General features: G+C 41.7%; 1 long non-coding RNA gene across 1 annotated transcript; it reads right to left on the bottom strand.

The window, feature by feature from the left end:
• Nucleotides 1-9,365: 9,365 nt before the first annotated feature.
• LOC118965503 lies at nt 9,366-11,889 on the bottom strand. The gene is made up of 3 exons (XR_005052841.1): nt 11,502-11,889; nt 11,288-11,357; nt 9,366-10,488 (listed from the first exon to the last, which is right to left on the bottom strand). It is a non-coding gene; the product is annotated as an uncharacterized LOC118965503 (long non-coding RNA).
• Between the last annotated feature and the right edge of the window lie 2,214 nt (nt 11,890-14,103).

The following is a 14,103-nucleotide window of genomic DNA, read 5'->3' as shown; positions in this document are numbered from 1 at the left end:
TGTCCATTAAAATAACATCAAATTGATCAGAAATACAGTGTAGACATTGTTAATGTTGTAAATGATTATTGTAGCTGGAAACGGCAGATTGTTTTTTAATGGAATATCTACATAGGCGTAAAGAGGCCCATTTATCAGCAACCATCACTCCTGTGTTCCAATGGCGCGTTGTTAGCTAATCCAAGTTTATCATTTTAAAAGGCTAATTGATCATTAGAAAACCCATTTGCAATTATGTTAGCAAAGCTGAAAACTGTTGTACTGATTAAAAAAGCAATAATACTGGCATTCTTTAGACTAGTTCAGTGTCTGGAGCATCAGCATTTGTGGGTTTGATTACAGGCTCAAAATGGCCAGAAACAAAGTACTTTCTTCTGAAATTCATCAGTCTATTCTTGTTCTGAGAAATTAAGGCTATTCCATGCAAGAAATTGCCAAGAAACTGAAGATCTCGTACAACGCTGTGTACTACTCCCTTCACAGAACAGCACAAACTAGCCTCGCTACTTTTATAGCCTCGCTACTGTATATAGCCTGTCTTTTTACTGTTGTTTTATTTATTTACTTAACCTATTGTTCACCTAATACCTTTTTTGCACTATTGGTTAGAGCCTGTAAGTAAGCATTTCACTGTATGGTCTACACCTGTTGTATTCGGTGCACATGACAAATAAACTTTGATTTGATTTGAAACTGTATATAACCAGAATAGAAAGAGTAGGATGCCCTGGTGCACAGCTGAGCAAGAGGACAAGTACATTAGAGTGTCTAGTTTGAGAAACAGACGCCTCACAAGTCCTCAACTGGCAGCTTCATTAAATAGTACCCACAAAACACCAGTCTCAACGTCCACAGTGAAGAGGCGAGTACAGGATGCTGGCCTTCTAGGCAGAGTATCTCAGACTGGTCAATAAAAGAAAAGATTAAGATGGGCAGAAGAACACAGACACTGGACAGAGGAACTCTGCCTAGAAGGCCAGCATCCCGGAGTCGGCTCTTCGCTGTTGACATTGAGACTGGTGTTTTGGAACACAAGAGTGAAGATTATGAGCCTCTGTACATCTATGTAGATATTCCATTAAAATTCAGCCGTTTCCAGCTACAATAGTCATTTTCAACATTAACAATGTCTACATTGTATTTCTGAACAATTTGATGTTATTTTAATGGACAAAAAATGTGCTTTTCTTTCAAAAACCTTTGAACGGTAATGGACATATAGAGACTGTTTAGGTGCCAAAAATAAAATGAAAAAAATAAAATAAAAACGTTTTAATTAAATACATTAATTAATGTTTCCTGACCTATCTTATATCTCGCCGATATAGGACAGACATTTCAGAACAAACTTAATTTTATGTATTTTTTTGGGGGGGGGGGGACTATCTGTTGTTCCATGTATTGAATCTGTTACTCCATGCGTTTGAATGGGCTAATAGCAGTAAGGCCCAAACTTGTTTTGTATCAAATCTTTTTTACAATATTTTTGGGGGATACTTCAAGGAGTCTTAAAATTCTAAATCAAATAGCTAAATGATCATTGGTATAACCTTCTTAAAACAATTCCATGTAGCTTTGTAGAACCCCCTCCCCCATGACTGTACGTCACTTTGGATAAAAGCGTCTGCTAATGGCGTTTAACTTATTTTCAGATTATTTTTATAATGTTACTTAATGTAATAAGCTCTTCAGACTGCTCTTTTTTTATGTTGACAGCAGTTATAGCCAGGAATAACATACAAGATTGACTAGTGTTAAGTGTTGTCACAGAGAGAGGTCTAAGAATGCATTGATGCTATGGAACCTTTTATTCCTGCAACTATGAACATTTATTTTACAATAATTGTGGTCCTGTCGCACAGACGAGCTACTACAACAGGAAGAAACTGAGTAACTGACACTCCAGATGTTTTTAAATGTTTGTTCTGTTTGAATAAGCTTAGCTATCACTAACAAGCAGTAGCTTGTTTCATATGGCCAGTATTAATATGTTTACCGTTTATTATTGACAGTTTCTTTGCCAGTTCATTTGATATTTCCTTTATATATTCTGTACTACAGTATATGGTCACACTGTACAGAGCTGTGAATGGGTATTTGAACCCCTACACTGTTTTCACATATTAAAAGGTGAAATATTTGTTTGAATAAAAAATAATACAATATTGAGATGTCTTGTGTTAATAAGTATGTGAACCCCTGAGTCAATACTTGATGAAAGCAAAAGTTCAAGTGTTGATAGGGGACAGAATGCGGTCGGACCATCAAATAATTGGCATATACAGTGGGGCAAAAATTTAGTGAGCCACCAATTGTGCAAGCTCTCCCACTTAAAAAGATGAGAGAGGCCTGTAACTTTCACCATAGGTACACTTATGACAGACTATGACAGACAAAATGAGGAAAAAAAATCCAGAAAATCACATTGTAAGATTTTTAATGAATTTATTTGCAAATTATGGATGAACTTTGAAACCCGAGGCCACTGTGGGACCCCTGACTCAGGGCCAGTGCCAGAACAAATCAGTTGGTCCATAGAACCTCCAAGACGTCATTTAACTGAGGCCACTGTGTGACCCCTGACTCAGTGCCAGAACAAATCAGGTGGTCCATAGAACCTCCAAGATGTCATTTAACTGTAAAAATGTAGGAGTGATAAAGAGTGCAAAATGAACATTTTAAATGACATAATTTCTCAATCAATACCGACAATACCGACACATGTAGTCTATTGAATATCATTGTAGAATAGGTCTATGCATAAAATGCATCCTCCAATTGCAACATCTGCCTATGCCCACATATTGTCTCAAGTACAGTTTCTATTTTTAATACCCTCAAACACCAAGTTAGGCATATGTAATTTAAAAATAGGCTATCATCACTGCAATTGTGAATTATCATTATTTACCTCCAAATTGTGTGCTAATCATTTCAAGTTTCACGTTTTAATGTGAAAGTACAGTGAAATGTCTTTCTTGCAAGCACTAAACCCAGCAATGCCGTAATCAATATCAATGTACAGTAGTACTAAAAATAAAATAAGAACAAAATAAGAACACAAGAAGTAAGTAAGCTACACACAGGGTCAGTTCCAATTCCATATTTACAATGGGCAGTGATAGTTGAGTGAGGTGTATATACTGTATGTATAGGGTAAGGTGACTAGGCATCAGAGACAACAGAGTAGCAGCATCATATATATGATGATTGTATGTGAGTGTATGTTTATGTGTGTAGAGTCAGTACAAGTGTGTGTGTGTGTTGGAGTGTCAGTGAGTGTGTTTGAGTGCTGTGAGTGTGCATAGAGAGAGTGAAAAAATTAAATACAAGGGTCAACTCAGATAGTCTGTATAGCTATTTTGTTACCTATTTAGTTAGCTATTTAGCAGGCTTATGGCTTGTTAATAGAAGCTGTTCAGGAGCCTGTTGGGGTCAGACTTAATGTACCGGTTCCACATGTCGTGCGGAAGCAGACAGAACAGTCTATGGTTTGGGTGGCTGGAGTTAACAATTTTCTGGGCCTTCCTTTCACACCGCCTGATACAGAGGTCCTGGATGGCAGGGAGCTCGGCCACTGATGTATTGGGCGGTCCGCACCAGACTCTGTGGTGATTAAACCAGTCAAGATTCTCTCAATGGTGCATCTGTATAACTTTTTGAGGATCTGAGGGCCTACTTCACGACTGTGTTGGTATGTTTGGACCATGACAAGGTCCTTAGTAATGTGAACTCCAAGAAACTTGAAGCTCTCAACCCGCTCCACTACAGTCTCGTCGATGTGAATGGGGGCATGCCCGGCCCCGGTTCCTGTAGTCCACAATCAGCTCCTTTGTCTTGCTGACGTTGAGGGACAGGTAGTTGTCCTGGCACCACACTGCCAGATCTCTGACCTCCTCCCTATAGGCTGTCTCATTGTTGTTGGTGATCAGGCCTACCACCGTTGTGTCATCGGCAAACTTAATGAATGGTATTGGAGTCATGCATGGCCACATAGTCGTGGGTGAATGGAGAGTACAGGAGGAGACTGAGAACGCACCCCTGAGGGGCCCCCATGTTGTGGTTTAGCTGATGGCTGGCTGATGTGTAGTTGCCCGTCAGTAATTCCAGGAACCAGTTGCAGAGGGAGGTGCTCAGTCCCAGGGTCCTTAGCTTAGTGATGAACACAGAGAGCACTATTGGGTTGAAGCTAAGCTGTAGTCAATGAACAGCAGTCTCACGTAGGTGTTCCTATTGTCCAGGTGGAGTGTGCAATAGAGATTGCGTCATCTGTGGATCTGTTGGGGTGGTATGCAAATTCGAGTGGGTCTAGGGTGTCTGGGATTATGGTGATGTGAGCAATGACTCATCTTCAAAGCATTCCATGGCTACAGATGTGGGCACAGGGACTATGGTGGTCTGCTTGAAACATGTAGGTACTATAGACTTGGTCAGGGAGAGGTGGAAAATGTCAGTGAAAACACTTGCCAGCTGGTCAGCGCATGCTTTTAGTACGTGTCCTGGGAATCTGTCTAGCCCTGCGGCCTTGTGAATGTTTACCTGTTTAAAGGTCTTACAGTACTTACATCAGCTTCATTTTAACAAAGCAAATTTGAGAACAAGGCTACCTAAATTCTATCAGCATATTGATTGTAGCACTCATGCGGGCAATACACTGGATCACTACTACTCTAACTTCTGTGATGCATACAAGGCCCTCCCCCTTCGGCAAATCCGATCACGACTCCATTTTGCTACTATCGTCCTATAGGCAGAAACTCAAACAGGATGTGCCCGTTACAATAACTTTTCAATGCTGGTCTGACCAATCGGAATCCACGCTTCAAGATTGTTTTGATCACGCGGACTGGGAAAAGTTCCAGGAAGCCTAAGAGAATAACATTGATTTATACGCTGATTCGGTAAGTGAGTTTATAAGGAAGTGCATTGGAGATGTACCAACTGTGACTATTAAAACCTACCCTAAACAGAAACCGTGGATAGATGGCGGCATTCGCGGAAAACTGAAAACGTGAACCACCGCATTTAACCATGGAAAGATGACTTGGAATATGGCCGAATATAAACAGTGTAGTTATTCCCTCCACCAGGCAAATGAAATAAGCAAAATGTCGGTATAGCGGAGTCACAATTCAACGGCTCAGAGACAAGATGTATGTGGCAGGGTCTACAGGCAATCACGAACTACAAAAAGAAAACCAGCCACGTCACTGACACTGACGTCTTGCTTCCAGACAAACTAAACACCTTTGCCCACTTTGAGGATAATACAGTGCCACCAATGCGGCCCGCTACCAAGGACTGTGGGCCCCCCTCTCCTTCTCTGTGGCCGACGTGAGTAAGACATTTAATCGTGTTAACCCTTGCAAGGCTGCCGAACCAGAAGGCATCCCTAGCCGCGTACTCAAAGCATACGCAGACCAGCTGGCTGGTGTGTTTACGAACATATTCAATCTCTCCCTATCACTGTCCCCACATGCTTCAAGATGGCCACCATTGTCCCTGTACTCAAGAAGGAAAAGATGACTATCGCCCCGTAGCACTCACTTCTGTCATCACAAAGTGCTTTGAGAGACTAGTCAAGGATCGTATCACCTCCACCTTATCTGGCACCCTAGACCCAGTTCAATTTGCATACCGCCCCAATAGGTCTACAGACAATGCAATCGCCATCACACTGCACACTGCCCTATCCCATCTTGACAAGAGGAATACCTATGTAAGAATGCTGTTCATTGACTACAGCTCAGCATTGAACACCATAGTACCTTCCAAGCTCATCATTATGCTTGATGCCCTGGGTCTCGACCACGCCTTGTGCAATCGGGTCCTGGATTTTCTGACGGGCCGCCCCCAGGTGGTGAAGGTAGGAAACAACATCTCCGCTTCGGTGATCCTCAACACTGGGTTTCCACAAGTGTGCGTGCTCAGCACCCTTCTGTACTCCCTGTTCATCCATGACTAAGTGGCCATGCACGCTCCAACTCTATCATCAAGTTTGCAGACGACACAACAGTGGTGGGCTTGATTACCAACAACAACGAGACAGCCTACAGGGAGGAGGTGAGGGCACTCGGAGTGTGGTGTCAGGAAAACAAAGGAGATGATCGTGGACTTCAGGAAACGTCAGCGGGACAGCAGTGGAGAAGGTGGAAAGTTAAGTTCCTCGGTATACACACCGCGGACAAACTGAAATGGTCCACCCACACAGACAGTGTAGTGAAGAAGGCGCAACAGTGCCTCTTCAACCTCAGGAGGCTGAAAAAATGTGGCTTGTCACCTAAAACCCTCACAAACTTTAACAGATGCACAATCGAGAGCATCCTGAAGGGCTATATCACCGCCTGGTACGGCAACTGCACCACACACAACCGCAAGGCTCTCCAGAGGATGTGTGATCTGCACAAAGCAATACCAGGGGCAAACTACCTTCCCTCCACGACACCTACAGCACCCGATGTCACAGGAAAGCCAAAAAGATCATCAAGGACAACAGCCACTGGAGCCACTGCTTGTTCACCCCGCTACCATCCAGAAGGCGAGTTCAGTACAGGTGCATCAAAGCTGGGACCGAGAAACTAAAAAACAGGCCATCAGACTGTTAAACAGCCATCACTAACACAGAGAGGCTGCTGCCTACATAGACTCGAAATAATTGGCCACTTTAATAAACTGATCACTGGTCACTTTAATAGTTTACATACTAATCTCATATGTATATACGGTATAAAATACAATCTATTGCATCTTGCCTATGCCGCTTGGTCATCGCACATTCATATATTCATATGTACATATTCTTATTCCATCCCTTTAGATTTGTGTGTATTTGGTAGTTGTTGTGTAATTGTTATATTACTTGTTAGATATTAGTACACTGTCGGAAGTAGTAGCACAAGTATTTCGCTACACTCGCACTAACATCTGCCAACCATGTGTATGTGACCAATAACATTTTATTTGGATGAGGTAGTCACCAGGAATGCATTTCAATTATAGGTGTGCTTTCTTAAAAGTTCATTTGTGGAATTTCTTTCCTTAATGCATTTGAGCATAATGCGTTTCAGCATACTCACTGTTTATTATCTATGCCTAGTCACTCTACAACTAACCTGTACCCCCGCACATGGACTCGGTACCGGTACCCCCTGTATATAGCCTCGTTATTGTTATTTACTGTAGTAGGTTCAAGGGTATGGGGTTTCCACGTCACAAAGTTCAATAACCAAACACGCACAAGGAACACAACTAGAATGCCAATGGAGAGTTTATTAGGGAGTTTTGCACACTGGGGAAAAGGGGGGAATTCACCAACCATTTCACAGTCCACAAGCAGTTATCGTTGTCTGTTCCGTTCCCCAGGGGTAATCCTAAAACTTGGGTCCTCAGCCAAACTGGTTTGGTTCACAGTGGGCGTAATCAGACAGTCCAGGTCACAACGGGTAATCACACAGCTATTTCTTTCTCTTCTCACGCTCTTCATACCACACACTTCCCTCTTCATTCTCTGCCCCTTTGTGCATGTTGCTTCCTCTTTCATCCCCAAGCACTCCCTGGCTTAATGGTCCACAGGCTCGCCACGTTGGGGAAGGAAGTCCATATAAGGATCGGGGGTGGAGCCAGGTAAGGTATCTCCCTTCAACCATCACTCCCCTCACCTCTCCTTGCTGTCTGCCACAATTTGTGTTACTTTTTGACTGATTAGATTTTTTTACTTTAGTTTATTTAGTAAATATTTTATGAACTGTTTCTTTAACTGCATGGTTGGTTAAGAGCTTGTAAGTAAGCATTTCAAGGTAAGGTCTACTACACCAGTTGTATTCGGCGTATGTGACAAATAAAATTAGATTTGATTTGAAACCTTCTTCCATCCCCTTTCTCTGGCTTAGCTAGCCACTGGTTACACTTATCTAGCTAGTTAGCAGAGCAGAATATCAAAACATGATTTTGTATTACTTAGCCTAGATAATTGTTTGTACAGTATGTCAACTTTGGTGTCTATTTCAGACCGTATGGCATTTAAGGATGAGCATAAGAGCATTAAAAGGGGAGAAGACCACTATAAGCCTGGCCATGTAGAGAAGTGCAGCGATAGTGAGGGGCAATTTACTGGTTCGATCAGTCCCAGCATGAGGGATATATGATTGATACAATATGCCAAGTGATACAATCCCAAGTTATCAAGTAAAATAAAAATTGAACTTGTGAAAATTACAATTCATAAAATATTCTACAGCTGTAATGTCATCAATCAAATCAAATTTAATTTATACAGCATATTTCTTACAACAAATGCATTTCAAGGTGTTCACAGCAATGCATTGAAAGGCATGTGTGACTTAACATCCTTCCTCTTGGCAGGTCTCTGTAGGTGACCAGGAGATTCTCTCTACCACATGTAAATTCCTCCGTGCAGATCATATGTGTAGCCATGCATGCTATTTTAGCAGTTCACAACATTGGCCATACAGATGTGGAATGTGAGTGGAGAAAGCCAGCCGTGCCCAGCCAGGTGCAGACAGTTAGTGAAGGACCTGTACCCGGCTGAAGACTACAACCCTCTGTCCCGAGAGCCTACTGATGAGGATCTTCAGTGGCTAAGAAGCCATCTCCGGGCCAGGTTCAGTGGAATGGCAAGTCTCCTTGAACTTGAGCTCGAACAACCGCTACCCTCCTTGTTGTCCCTGTCTATCTCGGACATTGTTGAAAAACAAGGGCACCTGGGGCATGCAGGCATCCTGGCTGGCATGGCGCTGTCGGTGGAGCAGCAGGAGGCTACACGGCAAGCAAGAGTTGGACAGCGCACCAACCCCAACTGGCACACCATTTAGGAGAGGGAGGTTGAAGACCATCCTCACTGGAACAAGGTCCAAGGTCAGCTCCACATCACCGGAAGGGACATCTGCTTCTTCGTTGAGTAGACCACCAAAGACTCCATCACCGTCCCCATCCAGCGTGACAACCTCTGACAGACTAATTTTGTTCCTCCTGTCAGTGCCTGTTTTCAGGGAAGCTAATGTTCCAAATATATTCCACATAGTTCATACACACACTAGGCTCCCAGAAATGGGAATTTATATCTATGATGTTCAAATGATTTCTTACTTCCTGTGTCTTACTTGCTGAAGGCCCCAGTCATCCCTGCCTGTACCTGACATTGCTGAAAAATACATGAACAATTTAATAAAGATTATACACAAACAATAGGCTCCTAGAATAGGTTACATTTCATTCAAGTCTTTCTGAAAGCAGCCAACTAAAGTAATTAGTTAACTAAAGTAAGCTCAATCACAAAGGCTGGTCTGAGTTCATCTCCACACATTCAGTAGTACAACACAATTCACATTGCATTTTATCATGGGCACAGTGGTAATTATTATCTGAGATGTTTAAATGATGTCTTAGACAAACCAAGAGGTGTAATGGGTTTGCAAAAATATGTTGCATAAAGTTTACTTCATTATTCTAAGTTTGATATTTTTTCTGCACCAGGGATAGTGTACACAGACGTTTCGGCTGTACAGCGTTCTTCAATGTGTAGGTACAATTTTCTTTCATTCAAAACAGCCTTTGTAAAGAACAGGTGAGCATCTGGTACTTCTAATCAGGGTTGCCACTTATCTGCCAATCAGGTACGCGGTCTACCTGTATACAAATTAGTCACAAAAAGATAGAGTTATAGGGTACGGAAGCACGAAGGGCAACTCCCAAATCAAACGCCCCAGGTGTCCGCTCACCTAAATACATCATATCAGTTCATGAGAGAGCCCACCACAAAGGACATCAGGCACAGCCGTTCATAAATATGTGGGGCCAACTCATAAACATAATGCACAATCTGATATGGGCAGCAAATTACTCCAGAGAGAAGCCATGTGTACATATAAATTACATTCTGTATCTCAACATGGTTTAAATAAAATATTTTATTTCACCTCCTTCCTATAAGCCACATTTATACAAGAACAATGTCTATCAGATTTTGTATATCATTTATTTTAAACATTTTTATTTCACCTTTATTTAACTTGGCAAGTCCGTTAAGAACAAATTCAAATTTACAATAACGGCCTACCAAAAGGCCTCCTGCGTGGATGGGGTCTGGGATTAAAAATAAAATGAGTTGGCCCCCATATTTATGGGTTGAGCCTGATTTTCCGCATGTCATGTCTAAAACATGGGGGAAAGGGAAAACAAAGACATTTGGTCACTGGTTCTGTAGGTCTTTTTCAATGCTGTATCACCATTTTTATCTGGACACAAAACCCATTGTTTATCATAACACAAACCCAGCTTGGACAATGTGACAAGTGGTCCCTCAACACCCAATCCTCATTGTTCATTCTTGTTTCCTAATCAACAGTTCTGGATTTTCCTCTTTTGGCATGGTGGATGAGCTACTTTTTCTGGAAATACAGGGCCATTTCTCTTTCCCACTGGAAAATGGCAGCTGCAGGCCTGAGTCACTGGGTTTCCAGGTCCTCTCATCTGAAATATTTTTTTTTTATTTAAAAATGTTTTTAACTTTTGCTAGCTAGCTAAGCTGATTACTAAATGGGAACATCTGTATTACAATACCACAACCCACAGACTTGACTATAGTAACGGTAAATAGACTGGGCTTTGCGCAACTAAAATCCCTTCTATGTGAATGGACATTTCTGTTGAGATGGAGGAATTATCTGGAATGCTCAACTAGATGATCAGGACAGTCTAGGGTACTATTTGTCCGAAGAGGTGACATATTGCGATGAGCTACTACTGTACTTCTGATTCTAATTCTCAAGAAGAAAGTTAAAACCCTCAGCCGCGAGGTCACTGAGGAGGACCGTCTGAAAGGGACTGGCATGCAGGGATGAAACATAAGGATTTTGCGCACTGGCCATCAGACCACAACTTCTAATAGCCCAGGTAACCTTCAGTTCCTAAATCTGTGGCTTGCAATGTTTGTAAAGGCAAAATTTCACTGCTGTGTCAGGCTAGTTTGGCACGTTTTCTACTAGCCATTTCACGGCTGTGTCAGGCTAGTTTGGCACATTTTCTGCTTGCCATTTCACAGCTGTGTCAGGCTAGTTTGGCCCATTGTCTACTAGTCTGAAAAGTACTAGCCTTGGGCTAGCTTAATTTCCATCCCTGCTGACATGTAGAACTGATTTCACAGGTCATTTGATTAGTCATGTAGAACAGATGCACTCATGGAACAAAACCAATAGTTTTTTCTATGGGAAAACATTGAGTCCAAAAGTCCTTTGTGAGCTAGCTAGACAGCTAGCTAAAGTTAGCTCACCATTCATGTAGTCAAACTTTTCCACGTGGTCACATCTTCCCACATCTTGGAATCTCCCTCCTACACACTGCTGTGGCATGCCCATACATAAACGTGACACGTAAAACACAGCAGTGTATTCGGCACAAAAGTTAACAGCATAACTCGTATATCCTAACATTACTTTGCCAGGTGAAAACTCTAAATCAAAGCTCAAAAGAACAGACTGTATCACCTGTTTCACCACACTCTCCGCCAGGTCTGCGTCACAAATATCAAGAATCTTCCAACACCAGGAATCTTAAATTGCTCCACCGCTACCCCTGAACTCACTCCCTTCAATGGTGCCCTGTACCTAAGCAAGATACAGGCCTTTCCCCAAGTTGCGTCGCACGGAAAGCCTTCTCTCTCTGATCTGAAGAGACAGAATTCGAACTGGCGTCCGGCTCACTCTTCCTCGACATACCCTCTCCCTTTTTATTGCTATCTTCAACAGATTAAAACCGATCCTCTGCCTCCCTCAGTCTTTTCAACCTTCATGCTCTTTCACATTCTTTCACTTTTCCAAGCCAAAATCTATTTTTAGCCTCCTCAAGAGACATGCCAAGCCCTGTACACCTTCCACTTCAAACTCTCTTTTGAGATTAATGAGCTTGAGTGAGCCCTAGGGGCTGTCAAGACAGGTGAGATGGACGTCATTACCTTAATTCTGTCTCTGGTTATCGTGGTAATTTCAGCGCATTTTATATTAGGGGGAAATTACCCAAATGCTCCTAGATGCATAAAATGATCGATCCTCTTGTTCGGTAAATCTCCTCTGACTTTCATCTCTCAACCCAGAGATAAGGTAACAGATATCAGGTGGTTGGGCTCTATGCTATTCAAGCCTATATTTGATTATTTCTCTGAATATGATGAATTCGGCTCTATGAACTAAATGTTTATTTTTTCGAATGCGACAGATGTGAGTTTGACCCATATACTGTAGGCACATCTCTGAGATGTGATGGTGTCAACAAGATCTTGTCTGATGTTGATCATTATATTTACAGTTTGTTTTGTAGTTTCTACAGTGATCTAGCTTCTGCATCCCTGTGATATCCATCCATTGTCTCTTTCACTATCACACACAAACACACACATTTGTATTGAGCCAACTCAGGTTAGCCAAATTCAAAATCAATTGCTGAATACCTTCTTGTAGAGTTTTTGAGGGTAAATATTTGCCTCAGTGTCACGCCCTGGTCTTTATATTTTGTGCTTTCTTTATTATTTTGGTCAGGCCAGGGTGTGACATGGGTTTATTTATGTGGTGTGTTTGTTTTCATAGGTATTGGGATTGTGGTTTAGTGGGGTTCTCTAGCAAAGTCTATGGCTGTCTGAATTGGTTCTCAATCAGAGGCAGGTGATTATCGTTGTCTCTGATTGGGAACCATATTTAGGCAGCCATATTCTTTGAGTGTTTCGTGGGTGATTGTTCCTGTCTCTGTGTTTGTTTTGCACCAGTATAGGTTGTTAGGTTTTCGTGTTACATTTATTTTTTTGTATTTGTTCATGTTTATATTTTATTAAACATGTATCAAGAATACCATGCTGCATTTTGGTCCGACTCTCTTTCACCTAAAGAAAACCGTAACACTCAGATAGGTCTGACTATAGATACAGTATATAGATAGAGGATCAGCAGATATTGATGTGGACATATACAGGTATCAAATCAATCAAAATATTATTTGTCACATGCTTCGTAAACAACAATTTACGTAAGTATTCAGACGCTTTGTTATGAGACTTGAAATTGAGCTCAGGTGCATCCTGTTTCCATTGATCATCCGTGTATATACAGTGGGCTCCAAAATTACTGGCACCCCTGACTGGCAATGCACAAACAATGCTTTAAACAAATATAAACAATATAATTATAGAGAGAAACTCAAAATACCAACATGTGAGAAATACTGTACTTTATTCATGTTTCAATGGAACCAACCACAATGATTTATTGATTGAATTAAAAATCTATGTCCTCCAATTCAAGGTTTCACAATTAATGGCACACTTAAAGATTATTGTAAATAACATCTACCAAAATTAAACCACAAATTAAATTCCACTTATTTAAGTTTATCTAAGTCATAAGGAACTATATTACATCACTTCCTGTTTCACTAGGGTATAAAAATGAGGTAACAGACATGCAATATCCCGCTGTCATCCAACACCATGAAGAAAACAAAAGAACTGGCAGTTCAAAAGAGACAGATGGTCATAGACCTTCATAAATCTGGTAATGGCTACAAGAAGATCCACAAACAATTGAATATACCACTGAGCACTGTCAGGGCAATTATAAAAAATTCAAAAGGTATGGAACAGTTGAAAACCTCACGGGTAGAGGACACAAATGCATTTTGCCCTCCAGGATAGGGAGGAGGATGGTGAGAGAAGCAACAAAATCCCCAAGAATCACTGTGAAAGAATTGCAGGCCTTGGTGGCGTCTTGGGGACACCAGGTTTCAAAAAGCACCATCAGACGCCACCTCCACAAACACAGGCTCTTTGGAAGGGTTGCCAGAAGAAAGCCCTTTCTGACCCCAAGACACAGACGCAAGCGCTTGGAGTTTGCCAAACTTCATTTAAATTATGACTGGAAGAAGGTGCTCTGGTCCGATGAGACCAAAATTGAATGTTTTGGTCAGATACAGCATCAGCATGTTTGGCGTCGAAACAGAGATGCATACAAGGAGAGGCACCTCATACCCACGGTGAAATATGGAGAGGGGTCGGGGATGTTTTGGGGCTGTTTTTATTCCAGAGGTCCAGGGGCACTGGTTAAG

This window comes from Oncorhynchus mykiss, chromosome 8 (genome assembly GCF_013265735.2).
Source record: "Oncorhynchus mykiss isolate Arlee chromosome 8, USDA_OmykA_1.1, whole genome shotgun sequence".
In the NCBI taxonomy this organism is placed as follows: Eukaryota; Metazoa; Chordata; class Actinopteri; order Salmoniformes; family Salmonidae; genus Oncorhynchus; species Oncorhynchus mykiss.
The sequence above is the reverse complement of the archived record's forward strand: the minus strand, read 5'-3'. Positions and strand labels throughout refer to the sequence as shown.